This window comes from Ammospiza nelsoni, chromosome 3, assembly GCF_027579445.1.
Source record: "Ammospiza nelsoni isolate bAmmNel1 chromosome 3, bAmmNel1.pri, whole genome shotgun sequence".
NCBI lineage: Eukaryota > Metazoa > Chordata > Aves > Passeriformes > Passerellidae > Ammospiza > Ammospiza nelsoni.
This window is the reverse complement of record NC_080635.1, coordinates 8,482,242-8,496,066: the sequence shown is the minus strand read 5'-3', so window position 1 is coordinate 8,496,066 and position 13,825 is coordinate 8,482,242. Positions and strand designations below refer to the sequence as shown.

Here is a 13,825-nt window from a genome sequence, read left to right as displayed (position 1 = left end):
ACTGAATAAATTTCAGCCTTGGCTCCACATTTTATCATTCTTGATGTCTTAAATTTTCCCTTACCTCCACAGTTTTTTTTAATCTACTTATTTTTATTATTTGTTTTTATGACTTACTGTCAACATATTTCACTGATTTTCTACTTACTAAACAAAATGGTTCTGTCTGAATTTCATGTGTAGCCTTAATTTTGTAACTTTTAATGTATGATCTGTGCTATTTAGGTTACTTGGTATTTATTGCTTGTTTTTGTCACTGCCTACTAAATACATTAATGTCTACAGATCTCTAAATTGTAAGGCTGCTCTCTTCCCCAAAAATGTCAGGACTGATGATGAAATTCTCTTTTTCTCGATGATAAATCGAAATATCCACACAGTAAATGCTAGAAGATAATCATGGGCTTCAGTCCAATCCTGAATTATCTGTCTATAATGTTCAGTGCTTAAGACAGTATCATCCTGGGGGAACAAGGGTGTGACAAGTTCACCTTCAGTTCTTAGAACTGGATTTAGAAGGTAATGTTTTTCCACATTCTGAATTTTCTTTGCTCCAAATGGATTGTAGCCTTTTGTTATTTGTTTACTGGATTTTCAAAAGTACTTTGATCCTTTCAAAGCATCTCTTCTTTTTTGGTGTGTTTCTGGTGGTATTATCCCATGCAGCACATGAGATAGTTAGATGGTGAATTTGATGGAAAATCATGAGAAACAAAATTGATGTTAAAATTTTAGCCCAATAAATGCCCCAGAAGCTCACACATTCATTGTTTCCTCCCTTAACTCTGTTATTGCACACAAGCTCTTTCAAATGTGTTCTAAGCAGTTTGTAAACTGCTTGCAAAAGTATGTCTGACTGCTAACATTCTTTCCTTCTTCCTGCTCTTTCAATCAGTTTAGAGGGTTTTTCTTCACATTCCTGCTGGAGAGGGGATGTCTTAATTTGACTTTTGGTGCTTGCATGAACTCAGATAACCTGCAGCAATTAGTCTTCTGGTTTCTTCAAACTATTTTATTTCACAGAGGTTTAATTGTAATCTCCTATTTTCTAAGAAATACAAATCCTTCTTCCTTAACCTTTCTGAAGTTTAGAGATCGTTGTTTCATTTGGATGCCCACCACTTTACTTCTCTAGTCCTAGAATACTTTTAAGTTAAGACTGCTGGTTATACAGTGGTTTCAACACAGCTTGATTAGCCCCCATTACTAGTGCTAGTATAATTTATTTTTTACTTATTCTAAAATGGTTTATATAGAAACTATGCCTTTCCTCTTTGTAATATTTTTAAATAATAATATTCAGACTTTCAGTGGCATAACACCTCAAACTTTGTATATGTTATTCTTTTTCTGTCTCCTAGTAGTTACTGTGACTACTGGGATTGGGACTTGTTCTTGCATGTGATTGGGACTTCTTTTTGCAGGCTTTCAAGTTGTGTGTTTTGGTGAAGAAAAAAGAGTAGAACATGTAAAATGTTTTATGGCAGAGGAATCTGTGGTTGTATGGTGACTTGATGTTGGCTGACAGATGCCCACCCAGCCACTGGCCTAATTCTCTTCCTCCTCAGCAGGACAGGAGGGGATGAGGAAATATGTGCACCAAGATAAAGACAGGGAGATGATTTGCCAAGTACCATAATGGGCAAAACAGTCCTAATTTGGGGAAAATTAATTTAGCGTATTGTCACTCAAATTAGATTTACCTAGTGAGATGCAAAGGTCTTCCTGGAACCTCACCTTTCCCAGGCTCAACATCACACCCTCACTCCCCAATTTTCTCCCACCTCCTGCAAGAGGAACTTGCAAAACTGTTTCTGGTTCTTTTTTCCCCCTCACTCCAAGGTACTGTTATTCTATTTCTAGATTTTGACCCATGCATTGATACATAATACAACTTTCCATTCTTTGTGCAGTTTTAGGGCTTTTTTAAACTGATCTCTGTTCCCAGAGATTAGAGGAAAACTGAGCTTTGGAGGCTACTGTCTGCATACCAGTAATTCACTGAAATAATCCCAACCCAAGTCAACATTGCACTGGTATTTTTCACAATCTGCAGATGTGCAGCTGTCATGATAAAGTGAACTATCTTGAGTGTAATTGTATGTGTAGTGAGGACACTTTGATAAAATTAATGGAAATCACACTGACTAAACTGTTCCCTAAGCTTGATTCTAAGTCTAACATTATTTTTGGTGAGGTAACAACCTTCTCTGAATCGACAACTTCTTTTTACATATCCCCCAATTAAAAATCTTCTATTTCCCCTCATTTGCCTCATTGTTTAACAATCAATGTGGGTTCTCCATGCAACGCATTTAATGCTTTTCCATATCCCTTCTGCTAATTTGCCTGGGATGCCGTGTTTCCCAGAGGCATTTCCTTATTGGGTCCTAGCTACGCCCACTTTCTGTATTTGGGCATTCCCCGCCCACATGACCATTTTTGGAATTTGGCCATGCCCACATCATCATATTTGGAATTTGGCCATGCCCACATGACCATAATTGGCATTTGGTCACACCCACATTTCCTTATTTGGGCATGCCCCACATGACTTTTTTGCATGCCCCGCCCACATGACCATATTTGGAATTTGGCCCTGCCCACATCACCATATTTGGCATTTGGCCACTCCCATGTGGCCATATTTGAAATTTGGCCACGCCCACACGACCATATTTGGGCATGCCCCACCCACATGACCCTATTTGGAATTTGGCCCTGCCCACATCACCATATTTGGAATTTGGCCATGCCCACATGACTATATTTGGCATTTGGTCACGCCCACATTTCCTTATTGGGCATGCCCCACATGACTTTTTTGCATGCCCCGGCCACATGACCATATTTGGAATTCGGCCCTGCCCACATCACCATATTTGGCATTTGGCCACTCCCATGTGGCCATATTTGAAATTTGGCCATGCCCACACAACCATATTTGGGCATGCCCCACCCACATGACCCTATTTGGAATTTGGTCCCCCACATGACCATATTTGGAATTTGGCCATGCCCACATGACCATAATTGGCATTTGGTCACACCCACATTTCCTTATTTGGGCATGCCCCACATGACTTTTTTGCATGCCCCTCCCACATGACCATATTTGGAATTTGGCCATCCTCCCATTTCCTTATCTGGGCCTGCCCCGCCCACATGACCCCTTTGCAGCCTCATGGCCACATTTAGATGGAAATTGAGGTGTCAGGTCTATTTTCACTTTAAGACTGGGTCTGGAGATGCCTGGGTTTTTAAGTGGATGTCTTTAAATCTCACTTGTCTGACAGGTAGTAAGAAATTTACATTTAAATTGTCCAGATCAGGTTCTTATTTGTACTGCATTGTTGGACAAGAGAGATTTCTCAGTCTTCCAAATCCTGCACTGCTTGATCTGACCAACCATAGCGCTGGTTCTTTTGTTTCAAATCCAGACATTCCTTCTGACTACGGTAATTATCATTTGCTCTGTCATTGCTTTTTACCCTGTTTCAGTTTGAATATTGTTCAAAATTACTTGCTAAATATGTGTGTTTGGGCTTTATGTTTCCCCCTGAAAAGTGGCATCTCACAAAACTGAATAATTTTACTTTAAGGCTGGATTTACTGCTGTTGGTCTAACCAGAAATTTTGATGTTTGTTACATCTTTCTGAAGGCTAGGAAATCCCATTCCTTCTAAATCAGCCCATGTTTGCTCATACAATTATTTAAAAATAAAATTTAAAAACCCCAACAATACACTGGCAACTTAACCAGATTGCATGTTGAAAATGCTACTTAAAACAGTTCATATCAAGACTAAATTGGATTTGAGTTTCTGGAATTGCATGTGCCATTGACTGGTTATTTAATTTCCTTTTTGATTGAAGAATGCAAGACTCAATAAAAGCATAATTGTGAGTGAAATGCAAATCAGAGATGTTAGGAGAAATGGTATTTGTAACAAAAATTTGTTTAACAATTAATACTGTGATCTTTTGAAACCCTGAATTATCTGATGAGGTCTGGATTATTTTGTTGATCAGCTACCAGTATTGGGTTTAGAAAGCAACTGCTTCTTGGGGGGATTGTTAATCAAAAGTGTTTTGATGCGGGTGTTATAAGACAGAAGGTTATTTTAATATTTTACCCATTAATTTTTTTTTACACTCTTTAGCATTTGAGACCTTGCTAAGGGCATCAGAAGTGTGTAATGCACAATTTTAACCAGGCAGGTTTGCTGAAATCAGAGTTTTAAATTTCAATCTTTCCTTACTCTTGCTTTAAGCCAGTTTTTCCCATTATTCCAAACTTTAACAGTCTTCCAACTGCTTTTTATCTGTTGTGTATAGTGCTGTAATCTCAGAACATGCAGAAAGGTTTTTCACTGCAGCTTTGGGGGAAGGTTTAAGAGGTGCTAGTGGATTCCTTGTAGTTTTTGTTTAAAAAGTTGTTGCTGCAATGCATCCTGAAATGAAGATAAATAGTGTAGATTGGCTAGTTGCTGATAGATGCAGGAACATAAAAGCAAATAAGGCACATTGTGGCCCTTGCAGGACACAAAAGAAGGATATGTGGAGCTGACCTCTGGCAGGCAAATGACTACCATGGAAATGACTACTTCAGAAATGACTACTACAGAAAGCAGCAACTGGGCAAGGGGAAAAAATTCTTTCTCTTAAAAAATTAATGCATAAAATTGTTGAGCTAGTGCAATGATGCATCAAGTCCAACAACCTGCACAAGCACTTTTTTTATCAGTGAGCATGTAGTATGTGTTCAAGTAGCATGAATTGCCTTTCTGCAGGGTGAAGAACAAGCCATTAAACATCAAATTTAGAATGCACCCCTTCTCTGTTCCTCCCGAGTGTACTGGCATTTTTGAACTCCACATTAGATGGAAATATTTCAGGTGTGAATTGTTGTAGATTTCCTGAATACAATAGCTGCTGGTGTGACCCTTTATTATGGTTTACTGCAGTCTGAGGCAAAAATTGAAAAAAAATCCCCAGTGTGAATAATAAAGTCAAACCAAAAATCAATAATGTTTTTGTTAAAAAGACTTAACTAAGTAGATTAAATGGGCCAGACATAGTGTCCTGCTTTTTCACCCAACCTGCCCTATAACTTTCTTCCTCATATGTCTTTTGGGAAAAAAGATAAAAGAACAATTTTATTTCCTTTTTTTTTTTTTTTTTTCTTTTACAAGGAGTAAGTATATATTGTTTCAGCTGATTATGTGCTCTTAGGAAATCTTTGATTTCCCTTGGAGAGGAGATAAGAGCAGTGCTTCAGTAGAAATAATGTCAGATGGTTTTGTTGGTTCTTGTACAGGCATGGCCTTCCCCAAAAGCTCTGTTGGTTTTAGATAACCCAGCGTGGTCTTTGTCTTGCATCTGCTGAAGCAATTGAACATGGTGGAAGTGATTTAAGGGCTAGAGCTGGGCTGGCAATTCTCTCTGTGTTCTTTATGTGATTTTGTGGTTTTTTTTCACTATTGCCTGTGCATGTTTCATTCCTCTGAAGTTCCTCAGACTTTCTGTGCTGCCATTTTCCTTCATTTTGCTGTGGTGGCCTATGTCCATTACATGCATGTGTTTCCCCTAGTTCTTGTAATTCTTGTCATGCCTATTCGAGACAAAGTACTGAGAGCTCCTGTAGGAGGATAGAATATAAGAAAATAAAGATGGTGTAGAAAGTAATCTCACCCCTAAGGAGTTGCAGCTGGGCCAATTATCAAAGGTTAGGAGCAGGCCTGATTTTACCAGGCCACAGCTGTAACCAGTGAGAAGAAGATGCTATAAAAGAGTGGGGTGGCTGGGTGAGAAGGGAACTGGGGCCAGTGGTTGCTTTGTGAGAAGAAAGAGTCAGTGCTCTGAGGAGCTGCCCAGGAGAAACACCAGGAAGGTAAGGAACTTTTGTGGTAGGAGACAACAGCATGGAACCCCTGCAATGAGATGACAACAAGCTCCAGCAAAGCTGGTAGCCCTGCTATTTTCTCTAACATTCAGCCCTTCTTCCCAAAATCCTACTCCCCATCTTGCACAAGAGGTTCCATGCTCCCTGCCTCTCCTCCTCTTCCTCCACCTCAATCTGCTGCTCCTCAGAGCATTTTCCTGGCTCCCACTCTCTGCATAAAGATCCCTCAGCAAGAGGAGTGAGCCTCTCATGGCAATTCCTACCCCTTCTAACCCTGCCTGGCCTATGGTGGCAGACATATTAGTAGTAAGTTGGTGGCACATCAAGAATATCTCTACTTCAGATAAGCCTTCAATTAGAGCCTGCAATCAATAGCAGCATGCCATGAGGAACAGTGCTTGGCAAGGTACAGAATCATTACTTTATTCCCACTGCTGAACAGATCATCCCTTGGTGCTTGGAGACTGTGTGTGTCAAGGGGGGCCTGGGAATGGTGTCAGTGTAGGTTAAGGGGGTCCAATGCCCTGCACCACACGTTCCAAGAGCAAATTCCAGTTTCAAGTGGAATTCAGAGCGTGTGGGTGCACGGGCGTTGGTTTGATTGGGTTTTATCTCCTGTGGCATTAGCGAGATACTTTAGGAAGGTAGGATTGATTCCTTACGCTTTGCTACACTTGAGAACAACAGGGTATTTTTATTTAAATCAGTGGGTAGAATAAATATTTAACCATGTTGGAATTGTTACTAGACTGAGGCCAATATCCCATTGCTGTGCAATTCAGTGTATGATGGGAGATTTCACAGCTGAGTAGTGCTTTACGCTTTGTTTCAAATTACTTTGGCTGTATTATGTTGCCACCCTTAAACCCAACTTGCTTGTTATATATGGCAAAAGAAAAGATTTAATACTCTGCATTAGAAGGCTCATGTGCACTTTGAGATCTCTTTCAATTAACATTTCTTTGTACAAGGTTTGTTTCTGGAATAGCAATCCTGGTTATGGTATGAAGTGTATTTAAAGGAGAATGATGTGCTTGAGCTCAGGAACAGCTGTATACATGTGTTTAAACAGCTGTATAGTTTACACAGACATTGCATATGCACCCTCATAGGCAGATTTTATAATTGCAAAACTACCTGCATGATTATATCTTCCACTTGCCTTGTGTAGGCTTTCTCCTCCCATAGGAGAATGCTAATGGCAAGAGCAGTGAGATCTTTTTGCTTTCAGTGTTGCACTGGTGTCTGTCTGATCTTTCCCCTACTGTGCTCATCTTGAAGCCTAATTTTCTGCTTGGGCATTAGAAATTCCCTGACAGACAGAAAAGCTCCATCACACAGCACAGTAAACACCACAGCTACAAAGCAGTTTTGATTTCCAGAGTCTCCAAGTATTGCTTGCTGTGTTTTTTCACAAGACTGGTACAGAATTCATTTCTCCGTGATGTATTCCCTGCAAGCATACTCCTTTACAAATGCTGGAAAAGTGAAGCCAAAACCTAGACTTCTAATAAAAAGAATCTACTACTACTGCAGAAAAGTGAAATTCTTACACACATACAACTCTCCTTCAGAATGGCATTATGATATTTCTTGCAGTAAGGTACTTGCAGGGGAGCACTCTTCCTCCTCAGTAGTCCAAAGGTAAACGCATTTTCACTAAACATTTGTCCCCCCTCCAATGTTAATAAATTACAACGCAGTAAATTTGAAATGTATTTTTTCTTCAGTGAAATCTTTAGACTTACTGGTGCAAGCCTCTGTTCACATGACCTACATGACTACAGTGTGTGTCTCTGCTCAGCTGGCACTTTTAACACAGTTATAGGGCAGGTATTTTTCCAATGATACCAACATGGCAGAGCATGAAGTGAAGCATGGTGTGATATTGCGTATTTCAGAGAGAACAGCTGTGACCTAGTTTGTCTTGCGCTGTAGCCACCTTTTGGCAACTTCCAGCTGCATCCCTAAGCTGAGCCCAGATGTAGAATGGAACAGAAAAGCACCTGAGCGGCAGATGGTGCAGGTGAGTTGATGTGCTGATTGCACAGGAGGCCACTCTCAGCCAGCACACCCTGGGCACCTCTTCTGACAAGCCAAGGCTGAGCAAGCCCTGTTACCCAGACAGTCCATGTGTCTTGACCTCCAACTTGTCTTGATTTTGCTGGCTTGTGTGAGTTCCATCATGCTCCCTGGTGCCAGCATTGACCCTGACTGACTTAACCAGGGATCCCTGTCTTAGTCAGTGCACTTCTGCAAATTAAGAAAGGCTCTCCCTTATTTCAATTCTCTACCAGCTTAGTGTCTCTGTATAAGGGCAGAAAAGTTCTTGTGAGGTTCTTTATTAACCACCTTCCACCAGCTGCATCTGTCATGTCAGTTGAATGCAAGTGGAAATGATTCTTCTGAACTGCATGTGGTTTTCTGTTGCTGCTGAATTTTTTTCACCTCAAAGGTTTGCACCTTTCTTAGGAGCGATTGAGAAGTGTATAATGATTTCTTCAGAATAATGTTTTCTTTATGCATTTTGAAGATTTCCTATTCCCCCTTCTTTATTTTACATGAAAGATAATTAATTAGTGTAGCTCAGTCTGTGAAGGGTACAGTGAATTGGTGTGGCTTTGTTTCTTGGGGTAACAGAAAGGTTACTGGCTTTTCACAGTACTTAATTCCATTTTCTTAAAGTTAGTTTTTGAGTGGACAGCAAATAAGGTTTTCTCTGGCTGAATGAGTTCAATAAGGCAAGGTAGGTTATTTAGCAGAAGATTCATGGCTCTTTAGTTTAGTCTTCAACATAGCTGATCCATATGAGGGTACTTTCTTTCCAAGTTATGAGAGTCCACAAAAATGATCAAGGTAGGAACTTAGCTTGATTAACCAATCACTATGTGACAATGATTATTAAAAAAAAAGAAAAAGAAGAGTGAGTGAAAAAAGCAAAAAGCTCAAGAATAGCAAGACAATAAGCTTTTTGGTAGAATACTATCATCTCTCTCCAAACAGAATGGATTTACCATGGTAATGGGAATCAGCATGAATTCATGAGTGAATTAATTTTGACTACTAAAATACATCTCTGACAAGATGATTGTATGGGATCAGTTGCAGGATTATTCTGTTTATTTCACAGCTGAAGGACAAGTGGATGTATTGAGTTAACCCTACCTCAGGCGTGCTGGGCTGTGCATCTCATTTGTTCTCTTTTGTTGTCCTAAGCACTATCTGCATTGTCAATAGCTGGCCTTAACCCACATGGCCATAATGAAGTGCAGTTATTTATGTGTTGGTTGCGATTCACAAGGTATTTGCAGTACCAATAATCATATCAGGTTTCAGAACATGTATAGAATAAATTCTTAGTACCTTTTTTCCTTTTCTTCCCCACTTATTTCCTTTAAAGCATCTTTGTATTCCGTGCCATCTGGTGCTGATGATTCCCACATAGCAAGTACTTGATGCATGGTGGAGATACCCTGTCATACTGACTGCAGAGATGGCCTTCAATGCAGTCCCCCAGTTTAAAAATGTGACAAGCTACTATTTGGAGAGCATCATTTATATATCTGTAAACATACTGACAAATTTATAAACTTAAAACATGGAAGTTTTTCCATTTTAACAGTCTTGTTGATTAAGCTGTGGGACTCAGGGTTGATTTTAGCACACAGGAACAGTCTGCAAACTGTTACATCTTGATATATGCACAAATATGCCAGTGTAGATATTTTTCTGAGGAAAATATGAAAATACATAATGATTATTTGTGTTGATGTGCATTTGGTTCTTTTCATGATTTGCTTCAAAATTAAACCATTAAAACTGGCAAATAAGAATATAAGACCATGACAAGCCTTTTAGAATCCATAGAGAAGGGAACATTTTAAATTAATAAAAACCTGCCTAGCACTTAGGCTGTGCTAGCAAAAAAGGATAGAGACCTTTTTGTACCAGAAGGAGTTGATTTACAGAAAACATCAGCTATCTCAGTTGAACTGACAAATTATAACACTTATCACTGTGGCTTACTGAAGTGATTTTTCTGGATTGACATTTGCTTGTTAGTATTATAGCCCTCCTGTTATAATCTGTTATCTTAATCCTCCGGTAGGTCATATTAAAGTTTGATTACTTAATACCAGTGTTTTGTTAATGGGCTCTTCAAGGGGAGGTGGCATTACCTGATTGTAAGTTAGACATTTTTTGTAAGACTGGATCAAGCCCAGTAAAAGAGGCAGATAAAGCTACCAGCATCTCCATAAAGTTTGGGAGTCCCTGAAATTGATTTCTGTTAGTTGTGTGTTTCAAAACCCTTGTTGCTCTGTTATGCTTTAAAGAACATTGCGAAGGGCTGGAGTTGGACTCTGTGATCCTGTGGGTGCATTTCAACTCAGAATAGTCTATGATTCTATGGACTGCTGGTATATGTTTTTCTGATATTGCACAGATGAATTAGGCATAGTAAAGACATTCATAATTATTAAATGTTTTTCCATTGAATCCCCCAAGCACAAAAGACTGAGTATTTACACAAGGGTGTCTAACAACAGGGAATTCACTGCATATTTTGTGTACTTTGATGAAACAGGACAATTTATGTTCTTTCCAGTTGCATTCCAGGGAAGAAATACAAAATTTAATGGGAATATCAGTGTGTATCTCTAGTTACTTAGTTCTCCTCCACACTCTTCTCCTCTAAAACAGCACATTTATTTCATATCAGATCCATCCAAATAATTCTGCCATATCTTATCATACCTTTGCAGGAAAATTATGGCCATGATGACTGCAAGGACTGTCACAGCCTAGGGCTTGCTTTGCCAGCTGTTTCACATGTCAGGGTTACAATTTCCAGGAATAAGTTGGTAATGCCCTGGGAAGAGTTGCAGCATCTTGTAAGTTTGAAGACCTCTCAAAGGAAGCTTTCCTAGGCTGTCACTGTGGGTAGTGTCTGTGCAAACACATACCAAAAGCAGTGGAGACCAGATGAGGTGCATTTATGTGATGGTAGCAAGGTGCACACCCTGGTTCCTGCTGAGTTAGAAGGTTTGTACCCCCTGTGCCATCAGCTGTGATGATGAAAGCTGTGCTGTAAAGGGTGGTTGCTGAGCTCAGAGGGGCACCAGAGGAGTGGCTCCTGCTCATATCCAGGATTTTGCTGTACTTAAGGAGCTGGGATCCTGGTAATGGATGGTGAGATGTGATCACTTGGCACTGCAAAATGCAGATGGTGGCAGTAAAATTGTCACTTGCTGAAGCAGCTCTTCAGGAAGCAGACACAGCCTGTCCTGCTTTTTGGTATGGGTGGGTATGTTGCCAAGGTGTTTGCTGTGGCAGGGGGGAATGTAAAAAGCTCAGTCCAAGTTAGATACCTGTGTCTGTGGGTCTGTGCACTTCCCCACACACCTGTCCATGACATACAACCTGCCAACCCTCTCTTTTTCTCCATGCAGACAAACACAGTGAAGTCCTGAACCTCATGGCCCTTGTGTGTTTTTTTGTGCCCTTGTCCTTTTCAGTATGCTGGAGGAGCACTCACTGCAGTAACATGGCCCAGTGTCAGTCATTACTTTACCTGTTTTATCTTTTGTGAAATTGAGCCTTTAGCCAGAATTGCCTGAGCTGCTGCTCCAGCAGTCAGTAAACTGTGAGGCACCTCGAGCTCATTTCTCTCAAGTAATTTGATTCCCACGTGCTTCCTGAGATTGCTTTTTCTCTGAAAGAGTGATGGGGGTACAGATGGGAGCAAACCAGAAATGTTCCAGCAGGCAAATGTAGGCTAGAGATAAAAACAATGCAAAAGTGTGTTTTAACAGATCCCATCTTGCTTTATCTTCCTTTAACCCAGTCCATAAACAAAATGTTTTTCTGTTTGAGAATCAGACACACAGGGGTTTTTGTGCTGGTGCAAGGTTTGCAACAGGAGGCTAATTCCATCCTGCTTCTGCATATAGTCAGTAAGTTAATCCTTTCCCTAAAATTTGCAGAAATGTGTGTAAAATGCTAATTAGATGATCCTTTTTGGGGGGGTAGCTGATCATAAAATACTCTGATGGATTTCAACATATTTCCTGAAATCACACACAGAATTCAAGGCTGTTTATTTAGGTTGCAGCACTGTTTCCTTTACATTGTGGTGACTTAGTAGTAATTGAAAACCAGTTTTCTAGATAAGGTTCTATTTAAGTCTGGTTAGTATGGCAGCAGTTTCTAAACAGTGTACAATTTATGGAGAGATTCTATACAATATCCAGTGCTTTATCACCATTTTGGCCAGCTACCCTGCTGCAAGGGAGTGAAAAACAAGCCTGAAAAGTTAATCTTGCTGGAGGGAGCATTGTTCTGAAAATAAACCATTCAGTGCATAAACAATAGTATATCAGTTGTCTGAAATACGCATTTGTCCCTCTGCACGGTGTTCATTTTATGTCCAGGCAGAGCTACCACACTCAGGGTATGGAATTTCTGTGTGAAAAAGCCCCAGTTTGTCAGCTAGGATATTACTAATTTGAGCAGATGGTCTGCTTAGAGCTCTGTTGTTTTGTGTTATGAAAATGAGGCTGCTGGAAGTCCCCGCTCTGGGTTTTGTTAGTGGTCGTTAGCTGGTGTCATGAGACATATGCCTTGATGACATCAGCAGCATTATTAAATGTTACAACAATTTATTTTCCCAGCAGCAAGGGAAGTATCCACAGTAACATTTGTAGGGTCTAAGCTAGTTTTCGATCTTGGACTTGGTAACTGGTTTTTTTTTATGTAAAAATATGCTTTATTGAGAAATGTATTCAAAGGACACACATGCTAAGTGTTGGTATAATCCAAAACTGAGTATTTTGCTTGTTTTTCTTGATGAATTGTTGTCATCTGTCACTTCAGAAGAGTACACATGCTGCTGGAGCAAATCTTTGCAGAGTCAATTTACAGGAAGTGATGTTTTGGGAATGTGATTCAGTGGAGGGATTTTGGTTTAGGTTGGATTTTTTCCTAATCTTGCATTGCACAAATTCTGAAAAAGGGTTAAAGAAAATATAAGTCAAAAAGCTGGGAATTTATAACTTTTTGCATTATCTGTGTTTTAGCTTATGGTGCAAGGGTGATGTAAGAAAGGCTGTATCTACACAACTGTATGCCAAATTTCATGACTCTTTCTAACCCTGTTGCTTGCTTGTCCACTGTGCCTGCAGCTCCACCTCTTCAAAGCCTGTTCTATTAATCTCACTTACTGAGAGAGATTCATGCAGCTTATGGGGTTTTATTTTTAAATCCTCACAGAAACGATTTGCTGCCCCAAGTTAGGAATTTAAAGGAAAATTAAATTAAGGAGCCTAAGTAATGAAAGCATCCATGGATTTGATAGGTAGAAACCATCAAAGCAAAAAGTCTGTATCCCTGGAAAGAGTTTTGTTATTGTTTAGTGCTGGGGGGAATTGCTATTGCTAATGTATCATGCAACGCAAGGTCTTAAGTTCATATGCTTATGCTTCATGACTGCTTTAATTTCCAAAGTTGTTTGTTATGATTCAGGTCATAAATTGAGGGATTTCCAAATCAAACATTTCTCTCTTTATAAGGCCTATGGCACTGGGGTCATAGTGTGGTGTGGTTTTGCTGACAGATGGATTTAAAAAAGTAAGCCTTGAGAAAGCCCTTATGCCTTAAGAAATGTCTGAATTTTTCTTGCTGCCATGAAATGTAAGCCCAGTATTTGTTACTGTGATATATGTGTTGAATGCTTGCCTGTCCAGTATGGCGCATGATAGCTCTCTATTCTTTCTTCTTCTCTTGAGCAGTGGACTTCTCTTAACCAGAGTCAAGGAAAAAAAATCCAATAAAACCTTGTTGTGTCTATTTTCAATTTATTTAGCTGGGGAAAATTTCAACAGATGTTGCCTAAAACCTTTATACAAATCTGTGAAGAAGGGA

General features: G+C 39.7%; 1 protein-coding gene across 4 annotated transcripts in view; it reads left to right on the top strand.

The window, feature by feature from the left end:
- The window catches only part of MACROD2 (mono-ADP ribosylhydrolase 2), an 850,453-nt gene that overhangs the window by 585,409 nt on the left and 251,219 nt on the right, over positions 1 to 13,825 (top strand). The gene's annotated exons all lie outside the window — the stretch shown is intronic.